The sequence below is a fragment of the Mustela nivalis genome (assembly GCF_964662115.1).
Source record: "Mustela nivalis genome assembly, chromosome: 13".
In the NCBI taxonomy this organism is placed as follows: Eukaryota; Metazoa; Chordata; class Mammalia; order Carnivora; family Mustelidae; genus Mustela; species Mustela nivalis.
In genome coordinates this window covers 6,164,772-6,173,739 of record NC_139032.1, presented here as the reverse complement: position 1 = coordinate 6,173,739, position 8,968 = coordinate 6,164,772, and positions in this window count along the sequence as shown.

Below are 8,968 nucleotides of genomic sequence, written 5' to 3'. Positions count from 1 at the left end.
TAAGTCAAAAGAATAAATATGAGCTGATACCAGGAGGAGGCCACAGAAGCAAGGGAAATATTAAAAAAAAAAAAAAAACCTCTCCTTTAGGTTTAGGCCTAAAGGAGAAAAAGAAACTGAATGCCCTTCACAAACATACTGTTTGCCTGGGGTTCTGAAAGGAGTATGAAAAGCCATTATGAAAATTAAAACTCTAAGTCTACACCACACATAGGTTTAGGGCTTTAGCTTATAAAATTTCCATGATGTGGAGCCTTCAGCTGGTACTTTAACATAATCTAGGGTCACTCGATGCCCCCTGAAATTCAGCTAAAGCCAAGGCAAGATATATCTGTAGAGATACTTTCGAAGGCGATCTCCTCTTGGTTCTTGCAAAGGCACTTTGAACCCCATGTGGAATCATCCCGGCTCACCAAACCTGGCCAGGTGCCAGTCGACCCTACTCAAGCATGACACCACTTCTCAAGAAGGCACACAAGTCCGGGCATCGTCCTTGATACCCTACACCAATCCATCACTAAGGCTCGTCGATTTTAGCTTGTAAATATCCATCAGACCTGTGCCCTTCTCTCCATTTCCAATACCCCATCCTAGTCCAGTCCATCGCCATCTCTCCCCAGTCGCCGAACTGGTCTACCCTGCATCCATCTATTGGGTGGAACCATAGGAAATGGTCATCTTCTAGGACAAAAAGAATCTGGATCTGACACTTTCATAGGATTCAATCTGATATTTCTTTCCACACTACAGAATGAGTTACCTTTCTGTAAAGCCCCCTGTGGAAACCTTCTATGGCTTTACTACTGCTTTTAAGATAAAGATAAAGCTCTTAAGCATGGACTATGGTGCTGTTTAATCTTATCTTCCTCTCCAGCCGCATAACCCCACTCTTCCTTATTCCCTCTGACCTGACCCACTGGATTTCTTCTAGCTCACCATCTTCTCCATGTTTCCTGTCCCCACAGAACTTTCACACATGCTGTTTTCACAACCTAGAATATTCTTCAAACCCCTCTTCAATCATACAACTCCTTATCCTTCAGGTCTTGAGAGCCTTATCTGACCTTTCTGCCTTTATGGAAGGCCCCAGAACAAGGGACTTTTCTGCCTTTATGGAAGGCCCCAGAACAAGGTATCTTGATGCGAAGGTCATCTCCTTCATAGCACTTCTCCTAGCGACAGCTCTATATTTATCTGTGTGACTATCTGACATAGATCTGCTTCGGCCATCAGAGCTGCGAGGGTGGGTAAATAAAACATTTTAAAACTATGGAATGGAGGAGTGAAAAGACTAGAGACAAGGTGACCAAGGTGGAAACAGATGTAAGTATCCTTCAGGAGAAAGGGAAGACCTAATATGGAGGCCTATTCTTCATGCCTTACTTTGGCTAGTCTCCAGAACAGTCCATCTTTTGCTTTAGGCATTTTATAAACAAGGAACATAGAGATAATAAATGACTTTCCCCAGGTCACATTATAGTAGATCTAAGATGCCTATCTAGGTTATCCCCATCCAGTCTTCTTTTTTATTAAAAAAAAAAAAAAATGAGCTAAGCAGAGAAGACAGCAAGGAGCACTGGACTGAGAGCCCGGAACTCTAACGCCTACAGGAGTCAGGCAGGTCAAGACAGACGTCCCCCAGAGCTGAGAGAGTGTTAGGAACTGCATCCCGCTGGAAAGTGCACGCCCATTTCACTCCAGCTCTGGCTGTTGTTGGTGGATGGGAATGAGGGTCCAGTATTTTTAGGCTGCCCTAATTTTTAAGAGAAATTTAAGCCTGGACGTTTGTATGAAATCACTCTGATTTTCAGACAGACCATGGCTGTAGGAGGAGCGTGGGCTGCTGATGCCAGTTTGCAGTCCTCAGTCTAGCTGGATGGGGGAGCAGGAAGAAAGACGCAGTGTTGTCAGCTGACTTAGCTTGCAACTTGCACGGAATACATTTGGGTAGGACCTCGTAAATAATCTTAGCCAGAGCTATCCAACTTGGACTTTGATGGTTCCATGAAACTGAGACGCAGGGATCAGTTAATCTGTAACTGGCTTTATTGTTTCGAGATCAGTGTGTTCTGTTAAAGCAAAGAAACAAACCCTGTGGGAGGATAAATATCTTCCTTCTCCCCCAGGAAGGCAGCGGGGCAAGGAACCCAAATGGCCACTGGGGGTGAATGTATAGATCCCTGACTAGATTGTTCCCTGTCTAAACAAAATACAGTCCAAAGATACAGATACACTGTGGATGACCCTCGGTTTCATTCAGATTCCCACGGAGACACCGCAGTCACTTTCAGCATCCCAGAGATCCTGGGAAAGTTTCTCTTGATCTCATTCTGAGTTCCCTTTCCCCTAGAGTTTTTCACTGAAGAAACAGAAGGACGTCACACACTGCTGCTAGAAGAAAGAAGGTGCCATCAAATCAGTATCTGCTTTAGCTTCCGTTCTTCTAGCTTTGGAGGGGCAGGACACATAGAAAAGCTTTCCAGATTGCTCCAGTTTGACCTCCCACACCTGACCCCTAACTGAGTACACACCCCAGCAATCACTGGGATCTTTTTTTCCTATGCTGTTTATTTACTCAGTTAAATCACTAGCAACTCAGCCACCTTCACGAACGTTATTTTCTGGAGCATGTTGCTGACTTGAGATCCTAGAGTGTCTCTCACACTCACCAGTAATTTTTAAAAGGCATCAGAAGCCAGTAAGAGAGCTCTGCAACAACCTTCCCACACTGCCGGGTCAGGGGAAGAAGAACCACTTCATTGCTGCCCAGGATAGTCTGCGTGTTTAGATCTCTCTTGCAGTAATGAGGATAGGCCAACTACTGGGACAAATAACCCGAAGTTTTAATGCATTAACAGAATGAAAATTTGTTTCTGACTTCCTTGACAGGTCAGTTCAGGTTGGCGGGATGCAGGGCTGAACAGTTCCACTCCACGTAGTCAATCGGGGTCTCAGGTCCTTCCGTGATGTGGTCCCACCATCCTCTTAGCCCACGGGATGGCAATGCTTTTCTGCAAAGGGTCAGAGAGCAAATATTTTAGGCTTGGTTGGCCATATGGCCTCTGTCTCAACTATTCAACTCTATGGTAAAGCCCAGATCCTCGGTGGGCAATACGTCAATGAACGGGCCGAGCCATGTTGCTGTAGACCTCCATGTACAAAGCAGGCAACGGGCTGTCGTTTGCTGGTGTCACTCTAGGACTTTGTCCCTGTCTCACTCTGCATTCAGACAGTGAACAGGGAAAGAGAAAACTCCAGGAAAGAGGCACATATAAAATTAATGTCTATCCCCACAGAACTGTCATAAGGATTACATTACATAGTGTTTGCAAAATGCTTCGTGTAAAGGTCACTATTTAGGAGTTGTTTGATAAATGTCATCATTTTTAAAATCCGGAATAAAGTACCTTTGATATTTACAGGAGTAAGTGGCCATATTTAATTGAGGGGACACAAGAAAGGTTACAGTTGATTCTCAAAGGTAGGATAGGATTTTAACAAACAGAAGTGGGGAAGCAACATGAGCAAAGGTGTAACTGTTGGAAAGCAATGGAGGGTTCGTAAGTGCATATGGCTCAGTTAGCTGGAATGCAGGGTCATGAGGAGGAATGGTAAGACGTAAGTCTGGAGAGATAAGTAGGCTTTGAATATCAGATTGAAGATCAAACATTCCGTGGCAATAGGGAACCAATGAAAGTTGTCGGGGAGTACACACATAAGTCTTGTGTTCCAAAATTCTGTCTGTAAATTTGTTATTTGAAACACTATGTTTTCTAACATAGTAAAGGCAATGTCCTTTTGCCTTCTCTGGGTCTCCTGACCCTTGTCACAAGAGCCTCAGAAAGCATCCCCTCAAAGTCCTTTTTTGTTTTTTCCAAGATTGTATCTGAGAGAGAGAAATTGCGTGCACAAGTGGGGTTGGAATGGGCAGAGGGAGAGGGAGAAGCAGACTCGCCACTGAGCAGGGAGCCTGATGCGGGTGGATCCCAGGACCCTGGGATCATGACCTGAGCCAAAGGCAGACAACTTGCTTAACTGACTGAGCCACCCAGGCGCCCCTAAAAAAGTCCTTTGATACTAGTTTTAAAGGATCCTGCATCTACCTAGAATTTAAGGACAGATTTGCCATGCTACTGAAAAGGTTCTTTTGTTTTTAAATCTCAACAAAGAAGGCTGACACAATAGTTTGTAATGAAAATCTCCCTCAAGATTTTCTGTGGTTTGTAACTAACTCTCTTAAAGATATTCAGTGCAAATGTGAATACTTCAGGAAAAAAAAAAAAAGCCCGTTTGAGACTCAAAACACTCATGCTGAATTTTGTTTCATTTTGTTTTTATTACAGAAAAAGCCTTAGGTATCCTGATATATTCTTTTCTTTTCTTTTTTCCAACAGAGAGAGACAGCAAGAAAGGGAACACAAGCAGGGGGAGTGGTAGAGGCAGAAGCAGGCTTCCTGCTGAGCAGAAAGCCTGATGCCAGCTGGGCTGGATTCGGGGCTCGATCCCAGGACCCTGGGATCATGACCTGAGCCTAAGGCAGATGCTTAACAACTGAGCCACCCAGGCGCTCCTCTCCTGGTATATTCTTGAACTCAACAACGGTCCTTCTAGGAATTAAGGTATAAACATACATACAGCTATAAGAAGGCTCATCAAAGTTTTGTTTATAGTAACGAAAGCTTGGAAATAACTACGGAGAAAAGTTTAATCTATATTATGGGAAACTACGCAAGGAAAATGATGTTATGGAAAAATGTTAATTGTAATATATTAAGTTTAGAAGTTGATTTCAAGTTCTTATAAGCAGTATGATGTCATGTTACTAGGAAATATGATTAAAATTGTACGAGCATAATATCCACATTCTTCCTCCCTACACCTCCAGGGCAAATTCAGTCTTTGCTGCTCGGGTTCCCAGCACTGCTGCTGCCACGATACCCAAGCTACCTTTAGGGTCCCCATCAGCGACATCTTACCCTAAGCAAAGAGTTCTGTTTTTCTCAGATAGATTCTTTGACTTTTGTGATATAGAATCGAAAATAATGAAGAGAGATAAACTAAGGAGAAGGGGGACCATCTAAAAGGACAACCAAATCTATATCATAATGTACCACAATAAACAGAAAAATGTGCCTGGACCTGGGGAAGAGGAAGGGTTTTCTAGGGGGTGTGGGACAGCGTGGGGTCTAAGGAAATGGGACAGAAGACACGGAGCTGTGAAAACTTATTACAGAAATGTATTTCAAGCCCTTCACGGTTCTGCAGAAGCAGCAATAAAGAATTTGAGTTTTGCGAATACAGATTCTGCTTGCCAGAGACCCAAAACTGCATGAGGGACTTGAATTTATGAGGATGATATTTATACGCACATCCACAGGGGAAATGACTGCAGGCATACCCGCTGAGATATTACTATGATTTGGATGAGGTGGTTTTATTCTTCCTACATATGTGTATTTCCCGAGTCTTCTAGCTCTGTGCATGGGTGTGCCATCTTTTTCATTTAATCCTCAAGTACTTCCATGAAGCAGTTCCCTGACAACACCTGGTTTACAGATGAGGAATCTGGGGCACAGCGAGAGGAACAGTCATGCTGCTAGTATCTGAGGCGTGAGGAATCTGACCCCCGAACCAGTGCCCTAAGCACTGACACTAACTACATGGTTTCTTGTTTTTGTTTATTTTATACATTTAGTTTCAAATGAAATATTTTCTTTTTTTTTTTTTTTTAAGGATTTCATTTATTTCACAGAGAGATAGAGAGTACAAGCAGGCAGAGCGGCAGGCACAGAGAGAGGGAGAAGGAGGCTCGCTGCCGAGTGGGGAGTCCGATGCAGGGCTCGATCCCAAGACCCTGGGTGACTGAGCCACCCAGGTGCCCCTCAAATGAAATATTTTCATTCTGTAATTCACTGTAACAATGAAACTAAAATACTAAATGCTCAGGGACCTAGCACATCGCCTTAATAAATCTTAACTTTTTTCCATATTTTCCTTTAAATAATGTTTAAAGAAAAGAATTATAGGTACAAGTATGTCTCTTTTATTTTAAGGATTTCTTTATTTGAGAGAGAGAGAGAGGACACGCGCAGGGGGGGTGGAACTGAGAGGGGCAGAGGAAGAGGGAGAATCTCAAGCAGACTCCCTGCTGAGCACAAAGCCCTCTCCAGGCTGGATCTCACCCTGAGATCATGACCTGAGCCAAAACCAAGAGTCAGACACACCGAATGATTCCTTAATAATGAAGATTGTATTACTAAAAGCAACAAAAGGCTGGATAACAGACTGTATTTGTCCATGACCCAGAGTCCCCTTCCCCATAATCAGTAAGAGGAAGCTCTGAAAATATGAAGACAGATGCTTATTTTCCTAAGGAGGTGGCGGGGGCGGGTGGGGGAAGAAGGAGCCAAAGAGACAGTGAGATGGTGACCATGTAAAGTCTTTTTGACACTGACCCTGGTCCTATTTCGGAAGCAACAGCTTATCTGAAATTTGGTGTTTATCATTTCAAGTTTTATGTAATCTTACTGTATATATAGATTTTTATTAAATATGTAGCCTTGTCTGGCCTGCTTTTAAGAATTATACACATGGGGTCATAATGCATCATCAAAATGTACACAATGGTCAAAGCCAGTCCCTTTCAAGTTCAATCTATCATCCCTTCCATACACTTTGATTTTTTTTTTGTCCTTTCATCTCTCTGTGTTGCATTCCGAGTAAGTTATTCAGTACTGCCTTCCAAGTCATTAAGTCTCTCTACAACTATGAAATGTTATATTGCAAGGACTTTCATTGTTTCTGTTTTCCAAAATTTCTATCTAACACATCCTTTTTCATATTAGATTTTGTTGCTTTTGTTCTGTAATTTATTTTTTCAGTGAATTTTATTACTTCCTCTTTCTCCTTAAATACCTTAAACATGCATAGTTCATAGTCTCTGAAAGGAAAATTAATACATTAAATAAATTCATAAATCAGTTTCATCCCTAATGAATTCAAGTCTTTCTTACTATTAGATTCCTTCATGTGTTTGTAGTCATTAATTTCCAGGTTTGTTTTAAGACCTTATTTTTAAATAATCTCTACACCCAATATGGCACTTGAAACCACAACTCTGAGATCCAGAGTCACATGCTCAACCAATTGAACCAGCCAGGTGCCCCTGACGGTTTGTTTTAAACAGAAAAGATTGTCGTTTTTTTTTTTTAAGATTTTATTTATTTATTAGACAGAGATCATAAGTAGCCAGAAAGGCAGGCAAAGAGAGAGAGAGAGGAGGAGGAGGAGGAGGAAGTAGGCTCCCAGCTGAGCAGAGAGCCCAATGCAGGGCTCAATCCCAGGACCCTGAGATCATGACCTGAGCTGAAGGCAGAGGCTTAACCCACTGAGCCACCCAGGCGCCCCATGATTGTGTTTTCATTTTCCTTTTGTCCCTCTTTGCTGTCTGTCCCTCATTCCAGGAGTTTCGAAACTGCCTCCACCCAGTGTCTGAATCCAGAGCACCGCCTCGTAAGGACAGGTTCAAGAAGCAATGGGGATGACAACTGAGATGTTGCCGATTAAAATGTTGAGTCAGCAGGAAGTTGGGTTTGGTTGCTGGCCAAACCTTGGAGCCCATGTCCTTTTTCCTCCCAAATCATGCATGTGCCAGGATGCATGGGGTCCAAGCATTTCTTGGTAGCAGTTTTCCCCTCACCCTTCTTTTATGAGATATCAAGCCCCATTCCAAGACCTGGCTTCAGGTTACAGGGATTGTGTCCAATCCTCCACCTCTCATGAGATATTTTCAAGTCCCTGTTACACAACAGAGCCAAGCTCCTACAGCCACTGCCGCTTCCAGATCCAGCAAACCTGTAACTCCAGTCCTACTCACCACTTACCTTGTTTGTCCATTTCTGATACTCAGGGATATTTCTCTGGTGTTTTCAGGCCATTTACATTTTTAGGACGAACCATATAAAATTTCTAAAATTTGATGATTTTACTCAATAAGAACTGTAATCACAGAAGTTCTGGTTTATTATTTTTACTTCTTGTTTTTTTATATTTTATCTGATGTGTCAGCATTTTGGAGCAAAAAAGATATGTCAAAATATGAATTTATTTCTCCAATTTGACCAGAAGTCTCTTCTCTGCATTAGACAGAATTCCCACTCATGAGTTAGAAGTCAACTATCAGAAAAAGAAACAATGAAGGTGCAGGACTCTTAAGGTCAGAGCAAGGAATTAAAAAAAAAAAAAAAAAAAAAGGAAATGTCAGGGCACCTGGCTGGTTCAGTCAGTAGAGCACGTGGCTTTTTTTTTTTTTTTAAGATTTTATTTATTTATTTGAGAGAGAAAAAGAGTATATGCAGGAGGAAGAGCAGAGGGAGAGGGAGAAGCAGACTTTCCACTAACCAGGGAGCCCATTGCAGGACTCAGTCCAAGGACCTTGGGATCATGACCTGAGCTGAAGGCAGACGCTTAACCAACTGAGCCACTCTGGTGCCCCAAGCCTGTGACTTTTAATCTCAGGGGCATGAGTTCAAGTCCCAAGTTGGGCATGGAGCCTACTTTAAACTATATATATGTTAAAAAAAAAAAAAAAGTGCCATCCAGTAAGTACACTGAAATTGGGGGAGTCAATGATGGAGAAGAAAATAACTGGGGTTGAAAAGGGGGATAAAATGGGATTAGAAGAATCAAGAGGACACTCTTAGAGAAAACACTTGTGAAACATATGTCTGGAGGCCCATTCAGGAAGTGAATGTGAGGTCCAGGAAAAGCAGTAGTATGCTTATATGTCAAGTGATTGCAAATAAAGCCGATGTGACCTAAACTCTGGATGGTCCTGCGAACTCCATCAGAAAGGTCATTGTTTTTCTCAAGGAAAGAGAATTAGCTTAGTGGGGCTGGGGTCAAAGAGGTAGACTCAAAGAAGACAAAATCATGTTACTCCCATTTGAGATAGATGTTACAATTCCAA